The 17,256-nt window shown below is 35.5% G+C and overlaps 1 protein-coding gene across 1 annotated transcript in view; it reads left to right on the forward strand.

Annotated features, from left to right (window-relative positions):
* The window catches only part of NDFIP2 (Nedd4 family interacting protein 2), a 77,148-nt gene that overhangs the window by 1,727 nt on the left and 58,165 nt on the right, over positions 1-17,256 (forward strand). The gene's annotated exons all lie outside the window — the stretch shown is intronic.

Consider the following 17,256-nt stretch of genomic DNA (forward strand, 5'->3'; position numbering starts at 1 on the left):
ATTCCTGTTGTAAATAGTTAAAGATGGACTGAGCAATAGTTGACTCTGCTGTTGTGCTGTTGCAGCTAGGTAGCATGTCATTCTACAAACTTTCAGCCCATTTACTGAGGGAGAGGAGAAAAACAATACATAGCACTGGTGATGCAGTTTATGGTTTATAAAATTTTACAGATTTAGGTATGTTAGTCCCAGGTTTCAACTTTCAAATCTATTTGCACATGTAAGACAGTTATAAGCCAAGACTTTCTATTAATAAGTACATTTTGGCAAATATGAAGGAACTGTAAGATGAGATCCTAATGTATGTAATTTTGCATTTTTCTAAGATAAAAGCTCATGAGGCTTCCATTTTCAATTGGTTTGCATTCTTTAAAACCTACAAAAGGTCCATATTCCGAATTCTTTGAAAATTTATCAGCTTTTCTCAACAACTTGGGAAATACTGTTTCTCCCAGTATGGAAAGCGTTTTTCAAGTTGTCAGTGTACACCCTTTTGATGGTTTGAAAGGCATTTCTAGGTTTGTAAATGTTAGCAAAAATAAAATGATATAAATATTGAATAATATCAGCAGTGAAACTTGTTTCATTTTTCTAATCTTTCTATTAGATTAGAAACATCAACCATGTTCTTCTACAGACGTCACTACTCAAAACACTTAATTTATGTAGCTCTCAGTTTTAAGATATTTGTTTTCCCAACAACTCCTTTCAAAATAAATGGGCATATTTTATTGCTGCCCCCTCCCCTCGTTTTTTTCAAACTGACGATGTGTCCTACATAGACTTTGAATGTTCCTTGAGAACAGAGGGCAAAAATCAGTTCTTCTAAAGATAAAGCCTACCAGTCCCTCTAAAGGTAGTACTTTAGGTAGGACATCGATCTGTTCTCCTTGTAAGGCAACTTACAACTAACATTGTAAGGCAATGTTAGTGTTAGAGTTACACAATTTACGTAGTCATTTAACCTATCTAGTATAACTCTTGGTTTTGTTTATAATGGCCTGATTAATAACATCAGTGTATGCCAGAGAAAAAGCTGAATTGACATTTTCAATAGACTTTTTAAACTAGGGATCAGTCTTCAGCTCTGGCTTATATGATGAACACAACTATTTTGTGGTTGCCTTTAGCTCAGTTTTTGGGAAAACTGGAATGCTTAATAAACTGGAGCAATAAACCACTTGAGTTGTTGAATGTTAAGGGATGACTAAGTCAGGAGATAGGCAAGTATACTTAGGGGTGAGATGGTATGCAATGTTAATTTTTCACTTATTTAAAGAGTTTAAAAACAGCTTTTCATACTGGAAAGCTAGCAGTGATGCTCAGGGTCATCAGAATGACTTACTACCATTAGCCAATGCACAAGCTTTATCTAGAAACTGCTTTTTCTGTGATCTCTTCTTTCCTTTCATTGTTAAAAGTATCCAAAATTTATTGAGTAAAGCAGTGGATAACAGTTTAGAGCTACAAAAATTCTTGATTGTTACCCTTCTAATTTCAGAAAAAGCCAGGTATGACACGTAATTTTATGGGAAATTCAGTTTTGTTTGTTAGTAAATGAGCAGTATTGCTAACTATGACGAAGTTGACTTGGCTTGCAGCTGCTAGACCGCATTCTAACTTTGATGTTCGTTATTTTATTATTTATTTATTTATTTATTTTTATTTTTTGAGATGGAGTCTCTGTCACTCAGGCTGGAGTGCAGTGGCGTGATCTCGGCTCACTGCAACATCCGCCTCCTGGGTTCAAGTGATTTTCCTGCCTCAGCCTCCTGAGTCACTGGGACTACAAGTGTGGTGCACCACGCCTGGCTAATTTTTGTATTTTAGTAGAGATGGGGTTTCAGCATGTTGGCCAGGCTGGTCTCGAACTCCTGACCTCAAATAATCTGCCCGCCTTGGCCTCTCAAAGTGCTAGGATTACAGGTGTGAGCCACAGAGCCCGGCCAAAGTTCTCTATTTTAAAGCATTATGTACCTGTACCAAGCTGACTTCTAAGATTGTACCTGTACCAAGCTGACTTCTTATTCTGTGTACAAGTTAAATTGGCAGTGTTGATTGTAGCAGTAATTTCCCAAACTGTATTTCAGAATGATAGTAAGTGTAACTGGAAGATTTATAATACATTAGCATATTAAAACCATGAAAAATTCTGCAGTAAAGACAGTGATTTGGATTTCTTTAACCTAGCTCTTCCTAATCTTTGTTTTGTTTTGTTCTTTGTTTTTAAAATTTTAAGATTATGTTAACATTTCTACAATATCAATTTTCTATGGAACATAATTTGAAGTATTCATTCTACAAAGATCTGAGTACTTTGCTCTTGTATCTGGGGAATTAGAGTTGCCCTCGATAAATTAGCTGAGAAGGAGGCTTGAAGGAGGCCTGACTATTAACGGGTAAAAAACCTACAGGTTTTAAAGCCATCTGGGCTTATATATTAGATTGTGCTGTTTGCAATTTGTGAGACCTTGCTTAGTTACTTTACATCTTGAAGCCTCAGTTTCCTTATATTAGTATCTACCTGACAAGGATTATTGTGAGAAATAATATAATACATGTGTAAAACATGTAAAGACTGGTACATGATAAATAAGTACCCTTTTTACAAGCTAATAAGTTAGTGTGTTAATGTTTCACGGTTTCTGGCAAAAAAGAGGTGACCTCCAGGTTAAAGACTGATCATTACTCATGACATAGCAAGCAGCACGAACATCAGCATATTTGTGTAGGTTTTCCTAGCTACCAAATTCCACAAAGGGGCTGGGTGTCCATATGGATTCGTGCAGTGGGTTTGCATCACAGCTGAGGAACTCAGAAACTCAGAACCAAGGGTGCAGCTCTTTTTTTTTTTAAAGCAAGTAGCAAATATCTTAGCAAACAACAAACAAACTAGTTCACCTTCTCCTGGGATGGCAGTTACACACTGTGGTTGCCTGATCTTTGTTCCCTATGTAACTTATTAGAAGAAACAGCTCAGTATGAGGAAATGGAAAGCTTTACACACACTCAGCAAGAATGTGCAGGGACATTCAGGCCCATGGCTGACTGCCTCACTGAATAGTACATGTTCTGGATGAGATAATGTATAATGAGTTTTAGGTATACTCATTTCATTTTCCATTGGAAAGAAGTGTTGCAGGCTCTTACCTTTCCTTACTCTCTAGTTGTCACCTTTTCTTGCCAGCCTTATTCCTTTGATCGTCTCTTGTTTGTTTCTTTTGAATTTATCAGTATACTTTATCTGGTTTATATTCTTACCACACCTCTTTTACATAATCAAGGTTACCCAACTGCATAGTCTGATAGCTACTTTTCAGTTCTCATGTTGCTTGATTTCTCTGTTATACTGACAGTATGAATGTTCTTTGAAACTCCGTCCTTATTCCTGATACAGTTAATAAGAAGCTTTCTACTTCTCTTGACTTTTTCTGACTTTTCTTGTCTTAGTGAACTCTTTTTGTACTTAATCCATTCTCCTTAAATATTGATGCATTACCTGGCATGGAATATTGTCTGTTACTTTCTTCCTCATTTGACCATCCTTCAGGAATTGTTTGCATCGTGTGAATCATATTTGTAGAATATAGGTTGAGTATTCCTAATCCAAAAACCCGAAATCTAAAATGCCCCCAAATCTGAAACTTTTTGAACACCACATGATGTCACAAGTGGAAAATACCACATGTACGTATTCAACACAACTTTGTTGCATGCACATATAGTCACGTTCATCTTTGGGTCCCATTCCCAAGATATTTCATTACGTATATGCAATATTCCAGAATCCAAAAAAAATCTGAAATCCAAAACACTTCTGGTCCCAAGCATTTTAAATAAGGGATACTCAACCTGTATAAATTTTTTGTTCTTTTGCTCAAAAACCTTCAGTGGCCCCTTATTGAATCTGCCCCCAACATTTAATAACATTTAATATTAAAACTTCCAAATTTTTAAAAAAGTTGAAAGAATTGTACAGTTAACCTCCATACAAATTGTGGGCTCTACAGTTAACAGTTTATTCTATTTGTATTGTTGTGTATTTATCAATCCATCTATTTTTCGATCCTTTCAAAGTAAGTTGCAGGGATCAGTGTACTTGCATGCAAGCCACATGTTTATCATTAGCCTACATTTTAATATTTGTTTATGGTTCTTTTTCTTTGAGGTAAAATCAATGTATATTGAAATGCACAAATCTTACATGGCCTAGTGGATGAACTTTGGCAAATTCATATACTCATGTAACCCAAACCACCTTTGACATGTAGAGCAGAGATCAGCAAACTGTGGTCCAACTCCTGGTTTTGTAAATAAATTTTATTGGCACACAGCCATGCCCATTCATTTACGGTGGTAGGGTTGAGGACATTCATGTACTGCATAATGTCTTTTCATTCAATGAGGGACCTCATATACTGGGGTCCTGTAAGATGTGTTTAGATAAATACTGTTGTTTTACAGTTGCCTGCAGTATTCAATACAATAACGTGCTGTACAGGTTTGTAGTCTAGGAGCGATAGGCTAGACCATACGGCATAGTATGTAGTAGGCTATATATACCATCTAGATTCGTGTAAGTACACTCTCTGATGTTAGCACAGACACTCATCCATCATAGGGGCCCCACCCTCATGACGTCATCTAAACCTAATTATCTCCCATAGGCTCTAACTTCAAATAACATCACTCTGGTGATTAGGGTTTCAACATATACATTTTGGAGAGACACAAACATTCAGTTTGTACCACTGCCCTTTACAGATAAATTTAATGACCTGATACAGAATATTACCATCACCCTAGAAAGTTCCCTTATTATCCTTACTAGATCAATTCATACCCCCCAGGTGACTGTTCTGATTTTTTCACTTCAAATTACCTAGTTTTGCCTATTCTAGAATCATACAGCATGTAGTCTACAAAGCTTCTTTCATTCAGCATGAAGTTTTTTAGATTGATCCATGTTTTTGTGTATATCAGTAGCTCATCCCTTTTTATCATATAGTTTTCATTGTATAAATCGTATGAATACACTGCAGTTTATCCATTGCTGTTGATATTTGGGTTTTTAGTTTTCTTTTGCTGTTATGAGTAAAGCTGTTATATTCTTGTACAAATCTTTCTGTAAAGCTGATATGAATATTCTTGTACAAATCTTTTTGTGGACATATGTTTTTATTTTCCATGGGTGGAATTACTGAGTAATAGGGTAGGTGTATGTTTCAATTTTATAAGAAACCACCAGACTTTTTTCCAAAGTAATTATGCCATTTTACACTTCCACCATCAATGTATGAAAGTTTTGGTTGCTCCACACACTTGCAAACATTCTGCTGCTGTCAATCTTTTTAATTTTAACCATTCTGGGTTTATTAAATTTTTGAAGTTTAAAATTCCTGTTCTTAGCATACAAGTTTTTTTGAATGGGCCCTCCCTACCGGTACAGTGACATATCTCTGTCTTCTTAATTTTTATGCACTGATTTCTCATCTGAAGTTCTGTACTCTCTCTAGTTTGTTTGCCTCATAAAATCCTGTTCTTAAATGTAAAAACTCCTTCGAATCTATAATTTAAAGAAGGAGGTAGAGAGAGTTTCTGACCTCTGTCATCAGCATCAAGGCAGAAGAAAGTTAGGATAACTTGTTATACTGAATTATGTGTTTGTGTGTCTTTCTAACCTTCTAGACTACTGCTTTTTCTCAAAGGTGTGTTAGGGTTCTGTCAATGTCTGATTTTTATTTCATCTTTAAAATAGATCTTTGTATGTTGAAAAAACTAATTGAGGAAATGTACGCTCAAATATGTTGTATACTAAGTAGTACACCAAGTTGTATACCAATACTCAAATGTGTTATATACCAAGTTGTTGCTTATAACTTGAAGACCAGTATTATGTCAATTTGGGTTGCCAGGGTAAATTGCTTTTAAACATACCCCAGATTAAAGTTTCTCTTGCTATTTTTGTGCATGTCTTGATATTAACTGTAAATACGTTATTTGGTTGAGTTTAGCTCATTAAAAAAAATTATACAAATGAGTACACACCTGAACAGTGCTGAATCAAATGGTAGCCTTTGCTTAGGCACATTTGAGCAGTACATGATCTAATACTGGAGTACTATATGTGTAGTGGCAAATAAATGTATTGGAATTGTATCATGAAAATACCATATTATAATTTATAGCTTATGTTTTTGAGTGCCCTTTGTCAGATTTATGCTAAAGGTAAGGGAGCAGTTTTTAGATATCATTATTGATTATGAAACAAATATCCTATAACTCATTCATCTGATATATAATAGCTATATATTATAGTACTTCTGTCTGCTTCTGTTTTAGGTGTTGGTTAATAAGACAGTTAAGTTTTTGTCTCATGGCTCATGCTTTGGTGGAGAAGTGCAGATAGATAAGTAAGCCTAATGTCAGATAGTAATAAATTCTTTGAAGAAAATAAAGCAAGTTGATGGAATAAATAATAAATTCTATCAATTATGAAATAGCAATAATAGAACAGTACTTACATTGTATTAATAAAATGCTGCTAAATGCTTTGTACATATTAGCACGCTTAATCCTTCCACTTCTATGAAGTAGATAATGTTATTATCCTCAATTTGCAGATGAGAAACATGAGACACAAACAAGTTAAATAATAGGCCCAGCTGTGATGGAGCTGGTATTCAGACTTGGGTGTTTTAGTTTTATATTGCTGTGTAACAAACATCTCTAAATACAAGTATTTATTTTCTTTTAAGATTCCATGGGTTGAGTGTGATCAGGAGATTGTTGATTCTACTCCACATAGTGTTAGCTAGGACTGGAGCCATTTTGGGGCTTGGTTGGGTTGGAATTTCCAAGATGGCTCACTCACTTGGCTGCAGTTGATGTTGTCTATTTTCTGGAAGCTCAGCTGGAACTATTGACTTCAGCGTCTCAGTTCTCCTTTGTGTGCCCTCTTGATGTGACCTTGGCTTCCCACAGCATAGAAGGAAGAGGAAGCTGCCATTCTTAAGGCCTGGGCTTGGAAATTCATAATGTCATTTTTGCAGTATCCTATTGGTCAGAGCAGTTGTAAGACCCCCCAAATTCAAAGGGAGAAGAAATGAATTCCATCTGTCAGTGGGGGAGAAACTTGCACATACATGGAGGGAAGAATGTGATAGTGGCCATCTTTGGAGATGATGTGCCACACCAGTCAATTTGACCCCTTAGTAGATAGGGATCAGCTTAGTCAGGGAACTCCATCCACTCTTAAGTTGTGACGGTCACGCAGACTTGATTGAAATGTGAAGATCTAGTTCTAGTTGATGAGTATTGTAAATGTGTTAATAACCTGTAGTGGAAATGGAAATGAGTTTGTTGATTGAAGATATAGGAGGAAAGCTGTATGGCTGCAGCAAAGTTAAGGGGATGGCCTAGAGTGGAATGGGACAAAACAGAAACAAATTTTATGCTGGATTTGATAGAAGAATGGAACTGTCATTTATAACTCTAGTTTATAATTGTTTCATGAAAGCAGTTAGGTCCACCTACATGATTTGCAAGGTGTAATGCCGAATGAAAATGTGGGGCTCTGGCCTGTGATGAGGAAGTCAATCTCCCCTTTCTGTAGACCTTGTCTTTGTATAGGTCTATGGACCCCCAAGCAAATATGTAGTCTCCACGTCAGGACATGCTCATTACCTACATCAGTGATAGGCAAGAGGCCACCCTCTGAATGTGCCAGGGTGATTCTAGCCTAGGATGGGGATGGCTGTCACCTTGCCTTTCCCTAGTTGTAGGGTGAGGATTAGGAGGTCAGACTGAGCCACAGGGTTCAACTGAGTGAGAACACTTCCTGGAGAGGCAGACCACTGGTGAGCTGAGGTGTCAGGCCCCTGGCACATGCTCCATTGGAGTCCTATTGGAGTTTACTTATAAAACTGATATTTAGAGATAAAATTATTAAGAATTTTAAGACAGTGATCACAGGGTATTAAACCCCAATCATGGATTCCTCCTGAGTGGTGGTCCCATGTGACTAGAGTGATCACATGCTCGTGAAGATGACCCTGAAGCCTATGTTACTTGGGGTGGTGGTGGTGGTGATGTAGACCAGGGGTTAGTAGGTTAGTAAACCCTTTCTGTAAAGGGCTAGATAGTATTTTAGGCTTTATAGGCCATGTGGTCTCTGTCACAGCTACTCAGATCTGCCATTGTAGTGCAGCAGTATCCATACCAAATATGAAAATGAACAAATGGGCTGTGTTCCAGAAGACTATTTGCAAAAACAGTGTGCTGGATTTGGCCTGCTTGCTCTAGTTTGCCCACCCCAATGTAGATGTTATAGGAATGTACCTCATATAGGCCTGAAGCTTGGCATGTTGAAGGACGCTTCTAAGAAATTAATTTTTTATTTCACCCAGTCTCTAAATAAATTCCTAACAATGTGATGAGGTTGTTTTGCACCCCTTACTTGCACCTGATAATCAGCCAAGCACCTAGTCTGTCCTAGAATTGGGATGGATATGAGTGGATAGTAGAAGAGAATATAATACTCCCTGTGAGAGTGTCAAAAACAGCTTATTCAAATATGGTAGAATCTTCATTCTGTTAGTGTGATTGCCTCATTGAGGTCATTCTTGACTACCTTATTTTAAATCACTATATCCCATTCACAGTACTCCTTATCGCTGTTTCCCGTTTGTTTTTATCCAGAGTACTTATCATCTTCTGGTATTCCAAATATTTTGCTTATTTATTTCCTACCTCCCTTCTTTCTCCCTGAATTTAAGCCTCATGGTGGTAGAGAGATTTTTGTCTGTTTTGCTCACTACTGTATATATCTTTCCATACCTGCCATATGGTAGACTTTCAGTATTTGATAAAGATGAATGAATGGTGCTAGTTCAAGGCCAATTTTATAGACATAAAACCTTGCCTATGTTATTTTATTCCTTTTTATATTTGTTCTGTTTCTGCTACTGAGACCTGGGCTCTTTAAGGTGGGGGTGATGGTGGTGGTTGTTTCTTTGCATTCTCTTCCAGCTTGAAATATATTGCTTAGTCTTCCTCTGTCTCTCTCTCTCTGAATGGTGTCCTTTAGAGTTGTTCAGTAAGTAGCCCATGAAGCCATATGCAGTGGCCCTGCTTATCACCTTCATAAACTGCGGAGTTGTGAATACTGGTTTGATTTTCCTTATCTTTTTTATATTGATTACTTGGCAACTATTTTCTTAATATCTGACCTTCATTCTAAAACATTGCTCAATTGTATGTGTATTCGCAATATGTTATTTTAGGATTTTGTATGTATTCTATATATGTAGGCCTGACTTGAGTTTAATTAACTGTGGAATGGTATGGAATCTTCTACTGACGTTTAGTCAATGTAAATTTACTGACAAGATCACTGTAATTAAGGCTATGCAATTGTAAATCATCGTATGTCTCTGTTTTCGGGCCATGTTGTTATGGTTTCTTTCAGATGTTTTATCACTTAGCTGGAATTAGGGTGTGGGTAAAATTCTTGTTAAAGACGTGCCAAATGCAAGTTGAGAAATGCTGCAGTAGTCTAAGATTTACTGTCAGATTATTTCAGGGTTTTGACTTGCTTGCTTTTAAGATTTGTTTGAACATGTACAGTTTAATATTTTAAAAGTTCAGGAATGTGCTGTGGTTTAGTTCATCTATGATGTTTCTCCAGAATTACTCATAACATTATGTAAAGAAATTGTGCTATTTGGACAGAGGTTTTGAGAATAAGGGAGTGAACTGGATTCCATTTTGTAAAAGAATCTTTTAATGTGATGGTATTAACCCCTTTACTAATTTTGGGGGTCTTAGGACATATAGCCTTTTGGATATTGGACTGAGGAAATCCAGTAGTGACACCTTTTTTTTTTTTTTTTTCCTTTCTTTATAAGTGTTCAAAGTGACAGCTTTTATAGAACATTTGTTCTCCTCACCTCGGGAGAGCTTTCATCTATATCAGATGACTTTTTGTGTGATTTCTGTCAAAAGGGAAGAGTCTTGAAATAACACTTGAGAGTTTTGTTTTTTTTGAGGCAGAGTCTCGCTGTGTCACCCAGGCTGGAGTGCAGTCTGGTGGATCACAGCACTGCAGCCCCAACCTTCTGAGTTCAAGCGGTCTTCCCCCTCAGCCTCCCAAGTAGTTGAGACTACAGGCATGCATCACCACGCTTGGCTGAATTTTTTCTGTTTTAGAGATAGAGTCTTACTATGTTGCCCAGTCTGTTCTCAAATCATTTTTCTGCCTTGGCCTCCCAAAGTGCTGGGATTACTGACATGAGCCACTGTTCCTGGCCACACTTAAGGCCCTTTTAAGTATTTGTTTTTAACCTTTAGAGAACAACAGGAGCACCTGCATACCTCATCCCTGCCTACGTTGTTACTGCATTGCATACTTTGGCCATGTTTTAAACTATAATGCTTTTGTTTCTCTATCACCACCCCAAATCATGCTATCTCTTGCTTTGTAGCTTTTAAACATATCTTTCCCATTTTTTCTTTTCTCCCTCCTTCTTCCAGGGCTAATTTCAATTGTGTATTCAGATCTATATTTAGATGTTATTTTCTTCAAAAAACCTTTCCTTCCCTTTTACCTCCCCATCTCCATTTCCTGCTCTTTACTTTCAAGTTCTGCGTGTTCTTTTAACTGTGTGCACTTATCCTTGTTATAGCCCTTATTTCATGGTGTGTATTTCCCCACTAGATTGTAAACTCAGTGGGAAGCAGGGCTTAGATCTGTCTTGTTTATAATAGTTTATGTCATTGTTCTGGTCCTGTTATAGGTGCAAAATAAATACTTATTAAAGAAATAAATGAATGTCTTTTCTGAATGATTCCAAGTGTGTGCATGGCGATACTGGTATATTTTATTATGTTTATAAAGCGATATGTAGTTTTACAGAATTCTATGCTATAAAAGTAATAATGTATTGCACAGCCTATGCACTGTTGATATTCTTGATGTTCATAATTAGGGTATATCCTTTGCTTTTATAATAGTGCTGATGAATCAGTTTAGATGAGTTCTGGTATTTTTGAATAATTCCTCTTGTAACCAGTGGCTTGCATTTGCAAGATAGTAACCATGGTTAGGTTATTTGGTCTACCCATGGAAAAGAGAAAAGGAAATTGTTTCCAGATATTGTGGAAGTAGGGGAGTCCTTAATGATCATTTTCTTCAATCTTCTCATTTTACAGAAGACTATCTGAGGGAGGTTCTGTTCAAGGTTATGCAGGAAAGCTTAGAGGACAGATTTTATTACCGTAAACATAGCAACAGAGTTAAAATACATCAAGGATCCTGGGAAATAAAACCTTTATGATAGCTAAGTTTCTTTTATTTATGGCAATGCCAGACATAGAGAGCATGAATGGTATAGCTTAAAAAGTCTGGTATCACCTAGCTACAATGAACCCAGCCGATTGTGTAGCACTCACACCTCGGTAATCTTTCATTGGGCTGGATTTAGCTTGTAGGTGTTTTCTTTAACCATCATATTAAAAAAAAATCAAATAGTACATGTCCACTTTTAAAATTCCGAGCACCAAAAGACGAATAATTAAAAACAGCAATCTCCTTTTCACCCTTTATCTTGTAAGTTTTTCTCCTTGGTGGGGAAGAACCCAAAAAACCTTTTAACTATTTCAGCTGCTTTATTTTACTGTGTATTTTTAACATATGCAGTTTCAGCCACTGATTTATTTTTTATTAATTTTACTTTGCTTTCTTACATGTCCTTGCTTTCCCTACCCAAATCATGATCTTTGTAGTCCTGCCTCTTGGGTTCAAATCTTGACTTCTCAAAAACGTTGTGATCTTGGGCCAACTATTCTATGTTGTAGTTTCCTCATCCCTCATCTGTAAAGTAAAGACAGTACAGAATTCTATCTCAGAATTTTTGTGAGCATTAAATGTATGAAAACCATCTAATTTTTGGTTAAATCAGTGACAAGTATTTACATTTTATGACTGAAAATACTAACTCATCACTGAGTTAAGCAGTGTATTTTGTATACCTTTAAAAATATTTCATGGAGTTGCTTAATTTTTATTTCTTTAGTTATATATTTATTGTTAATTTTTTGCATATCCTCTGGTGACTTTCCAAAACTTACTTATCATGTTAATTTTTGCGTGGTCAAAGGCATTGGATTAGTTCCTTTTTTCTTTGAAGACATTCTTCCTAGAGCCTTCTATTCTCCTATTTCATCAGTACTGTTTGCTGTCTAAGCCTGATGCACAGCTATCATACTGAGACTTTTCCCTGTAGATGTGTTATATTTCCTGTTTGTCGCACTCTAAGTCTTTTGTTGTTTTTGTTTACTCTTTCATTTTGGTGGAAGATATTTTCCAGTAGGTTCCTAAGAAAGGATACTTGGGAGGTTAAACATTTTTTAAGACATTGAGTTTGCTGACATAAAGCTCATTTTAATGTTATTTTAATGTCTGTAATACCTGTAGTGATAATAACCTCTTTTTAATTCCCAATATTGGAGATTTTCTATATTCTTTTTTCCTTAAATAGTCTAGTTGTGATTTTCTGTCAATTTTATTCATCTTTTTAAAGAATCATCTTTTGGCTTTGTTAAATTTCTGTTGTTTTATGTTACTGATTTCTGTTTTTACATTATTTATTTACTGTTTTTCTCTTTCTGTTATGGTTTACTTTTTCTGTGTGTCTAATTTCTACTTATTTGATATTTTTCTAGAAATCTTATTTTCTAATTTGATTTTATTCACTTTAAATTTCTTGAGACTTTTTTATGGGCTAATATATCCAACTTGATAATATACTGTGTGCACTTGAAAATAATGTATATTCTTCAGTTGTTGCATATAGTGTTCTAAAAATGTCAGATCAGGTTCATAATATTGTTCTGATCTTCTATGTCTGTATTGATTTTGTTTTTGTGTTCTACTAATTGCTGAAGAAGAGTTATTAAAATCTGCAATGATTTAATGATCCTTTAATGATCTGTTTCTTGTTTTCTAAATTCTGCTCTCTTATGAAATGTCCCACTTTATCTCTGATAGTGATCTTTGTCTTCAAGTCTATTTTACATGATATTAATAAAGCCTTCTTATTTTATATTTAGGTTGGTGCAAAAATAATTGCAGTTTTTGCCATTACTTTGAAATACCTTCAGATGGCAAAAACCACAATTACTTTTGCAACAACCTAAATATTTTTGTGTGGTGTATCTTTTTCTGTTTACTTTCAACCTATCTAGGTCCTTTAAATGTGTCTTTTGTTGGTACCTTATAGTTAGGTCTTACTTTTAACAGCCTCTGTCTTCTTATTGGAGTGTTTGCATTTAATGTAATTGTTGATATGGTTGGTTTACATCTACTGTTATATTGTTTTTTATTTGTCTTTTCTGCTTTTTGTTCCTCTTTTTACCCTTTTCTATCTTCTTTTGGATCATTTGATTTATGAAAAAAGTTTTAGTGTCCCTTTCAATATTTCTGTTGCCTTTTAGCTTTCCATGTTTGCTCTTAGATTACAAGAAAGTGTGAAGGTTAGGCATGTATATTTAACATTAATATTGTATCACTTCATATAAAATGTAGAACTTCCTAACCACAAAGGTCCATTTACTCTCTAGCCCCTTCTAATTTCAGTGTGATAGTTGTCATACGTATTATGTTGGGAATCCCACCAGATAATGTTATAATTTTTGTTTTAAATCATAACATTTTAAAAAACGTAAGAGAAAAAATTAATCTTTTATATTTCCTTAGATATTTACCATTCTCTGTGCCCTGTATTCATTCTTGAAGACACGTTTCCCTGTATTATTAATTTCTTTTTAATGTGAAGAACTTCCTTAAGAACTGCATTTCTTAAAGTGCAGATCAGCTGCTAGTCAATTCTCTGAAGTTTCCTTAATCTGAAAATGTCTTTATTTTGCCTCAATTCCTTAAGTGTCTAGATATATATCTTAGGGTATAGAACTCTTGGCTGAGTATTTGTCTGTTAGGTCTATAAAGACATTCTTTCATTTCCTCCTGACCACCATGGTTTCTGATGAGAAAGCTGTAATTATTTGCATCACAGTTTCTCTATATGTATTGGTTTTCACAGGCTGCATCTAGTAACTTCTGTTTATCTTTGATTTTTTGAAGTTGTGTAATGATAAGTCTAGGTGTAATTTTCTTTAAATTTGTTCTGTTTGGCCTTACTAAAGTTGAATTTGTAAATTGACTTCTTTTACTAATGTGAGGAATTATGGCCATTATTTCTTCAAATGTTTTTCCTGCCCTAATCTCTCTCATGTCCTTTGAGCTCCAAATTCCACATAAAAAAAACTTTTAAAGGGTTTAAACTCACTGTGGCTCTGTTGTATTACAATTTTATTTGATCTTTTTTCTTTTCTGCTTTTTATAATGGGTAAATTTTATAATTTTACCATTTCTTTCCTCTTAATTGTGCCATTGATCCCATTAGTGAATTTTTATTTCATATTTATTATTTTTCCATATTAAAACATTTGTTTATTTTTTACATTTTCTATTTATCTGCTGAGATTCCCTGTCTTTTAATTGATTTTAAGGTAATTTCGCTTTGTTTCCTGGAACGTAGTTGTAATAGTTGCTTTATAATCCTTATATGTTAACTATAACCTGAATCATCTTGTGATTGGCATCTACTGATTGCCTTTCCCCCAGAGAATGATTTATATTTTGAGTATTCTAGTAATTTTCGATTTTATTCTGGATCTTCTGAATATTTTGCTGTGGTCCTTTGGAGAATGTTGGTTGTTTTGTTTTAGCAGGCAATCAACTCCCATAGATTCAGATTGTAAGCTGGGTCTCTTATGCCGTGTGCAGTGATTCAAATCTTAGCTCAGGTCCTTAGGCCTTTACTGGTATCGGTTTTGGATCAGTCCTACATATGCATGGCTTAAGGGTTAATGGTTTCCCCTTACTTTCTAGTTTGCATGGGCTCCAGTCCATGCTTCCTCTGGCTAGAATAGGGTTTCTGGTGGAGTTTTAGCATCCTACGCCTCTGTTCCTCTCCATAACTGTGGCTTTACCTTAGAATAAAGCTGCAAAAAGAAAGGGAAACTTACCTGGTGCAGGTTACTTTTACAAGTTTCAGCTTCCCGCTACATCCCTGCCTGTCTTTTTTAATATTCAGAATGCCCAGGTAGTTGTGTTTTTTTATTTTTTTAAATTCTTTTTGTATTTTTGTCCTAAGTTCATAGTTGCTCTCAGTTGGGAATGTTGGACTGTAGGGGGTTACTGCCATGCTGAAACTAGAGCCAACTGTAGATTTCTGAGTTTTTTTTTTTTTCTATTCCTTGCATTAACTCTCCCCCTAGTATTTTTGTTTTGTTTTTCTTTCATGTTGGAAGTTTTCTTTAAATTTGGGTGTTCCTTCCATGCCCATTTAAATCCTTTATCTGTGGGGGTGTGTGTGTGTGTGTGTGTGTGTGTGTGTGTGTATACTTGTTGATCTTGGTTTCAAAGTTTTATCATGTCTTGGTGAACCAGCCTTTTCTGTGGGGGCCTTCCAAATGTCAGTGTCTGCAATTTAGTTAGGAAGCTATGGCAGTAGTTTAGGTAAAGGATAATAGTGGCTTGGATTAGGGTAGTGGCACTGAAGAGAAGTGGGTGGATGGATTCAAAGATGTGTGTGTATGCGTGTGTTTGAGTGTGTGCATTCAAATCAGCATTACAAATACTCATAAAGGTGAATTTGTGCTGAGAGGGAGGGGCAGGGTAGATTACTACCTGTGAATTTTTATTGGAGGCATCTTAAAATAGAAAGAGCTTGAATTTAGAGACAGTAAAACCTAGGTGTGAATCTTTTTGTCTTGTTCATTTTAGTTCCTATTGCAGACAAATGAAGTAATGAAATTCAAGTTTTTACATTTTTACTAGAAAATGCTAGTCATGTTGTTTTCTTTAAAAACCTCAGTATGGCAGTGTTTTTAAATTTTCTAGTGGATATGGCATTATAATGATCATTGTAACTTGAAAATGGTATTATTTATACAAAAATAAAGAAATACGAACTTTTCAAAACAGAAAGCACCAGTCCTGAATGGGTTCATTGGAGAATTCTTCTGTCCTAGTCTGATTTTGTGCTGCCATAACAATACCACAGATTGTGTAGTTTATAAGAAAATAAATTGATTTCTCATAGTTCTGGATGCTGGGAAGTTCATTATTAAAGGTGCTGCCATCTGTTGAGGGCCTTCATGCCATGTCATCCTACGTCAAAAAGTAGAAAGGGAAGAGATTATGAGAGAGAAAGAAGAAGGGATCTGAAATCACCTTTTATCAAGAACCTACTCCTGCCCTGATTACATTAATCCATTTATGAGGACAGAGCCATCATGACCAAATCAGCTCTTGGAGATTACACCTCTCAACATTGTTGCACTGGAGATTAAGTTTCCATCACGGGAGTTTTGGAGGACATTCTCAAACCATAGCATCTAACAATAATTTAAGGAAAAAATTATTTCAATTCGCTACAGTCTTTTCCAGAAAATTGAAGGCTAACTCATTCTCTGAGGCCAGCATTACCCTAATATCAAAGCCAGACAAGACATTGTAAGAAATCTACAGACCAATAGTTCTCATAAATACAGATGTAAAAGTCCTCAACAAAATAACAAGTAAAATCCAACAATGTGTAAAATTAATTCTATGCCATGACCAAATGGGATTTATTCCAAGTATGCAAGGCTGGTTCAAGATTCAAAAATTAATTAATGTAATCCATTACATCAGTGGCTAAAGAAGAAAAATCACATGATGTATAACAGGTTCAGAAAAAGCATTAAAGTCCAACACCCATTCATGATAAAATGCTGAGCAATCTAGTGATAGAGAGGAACATCTACTAAAAGCCTATATCAAACGTCATACTTTGTACTTAGTAATGAGAAACTGAAAGTTTTCCTGATTAGAACAAGAACCAGGCAAGGATGTCCTCTTGACTGCTTTTCAACATCATACTAGAAGTTCTAGCTCATGCAATATGACAAGGAAGGAAATAAAATTATAGATTGGGAAGGAAGAAATAGAATTATCTTTGTTTACACAGGAGTTGATTATGTAGAAAATCTGTAAGAATTGACAAACCAAAATAAAACAGAACCCTCCTGGAACTAATAAGTGATTATAGCAAGATTGCAGGATAAATGGTTAATATACAAAAGACTGTTTTCCTAAATGCTAGCAATGAACAAGTGGCATGTGAAATTAAAAACATAATACTGTTAGCA

The sequence above is a fragment of the Pan troglodytes genome, chromosome 14 (assembly GCF_028858775.2).
Source record: "Pan troglodytes isolate AG18354 chromosome 14, NHGRI_mPanTro3-v2.0_pri, whole genome shotgun sequence".
NCBI lineage: Eukaryota > Metazoa > Chordata > Mammalia > Primates > Hominidae > Pan > Pan troglodytes.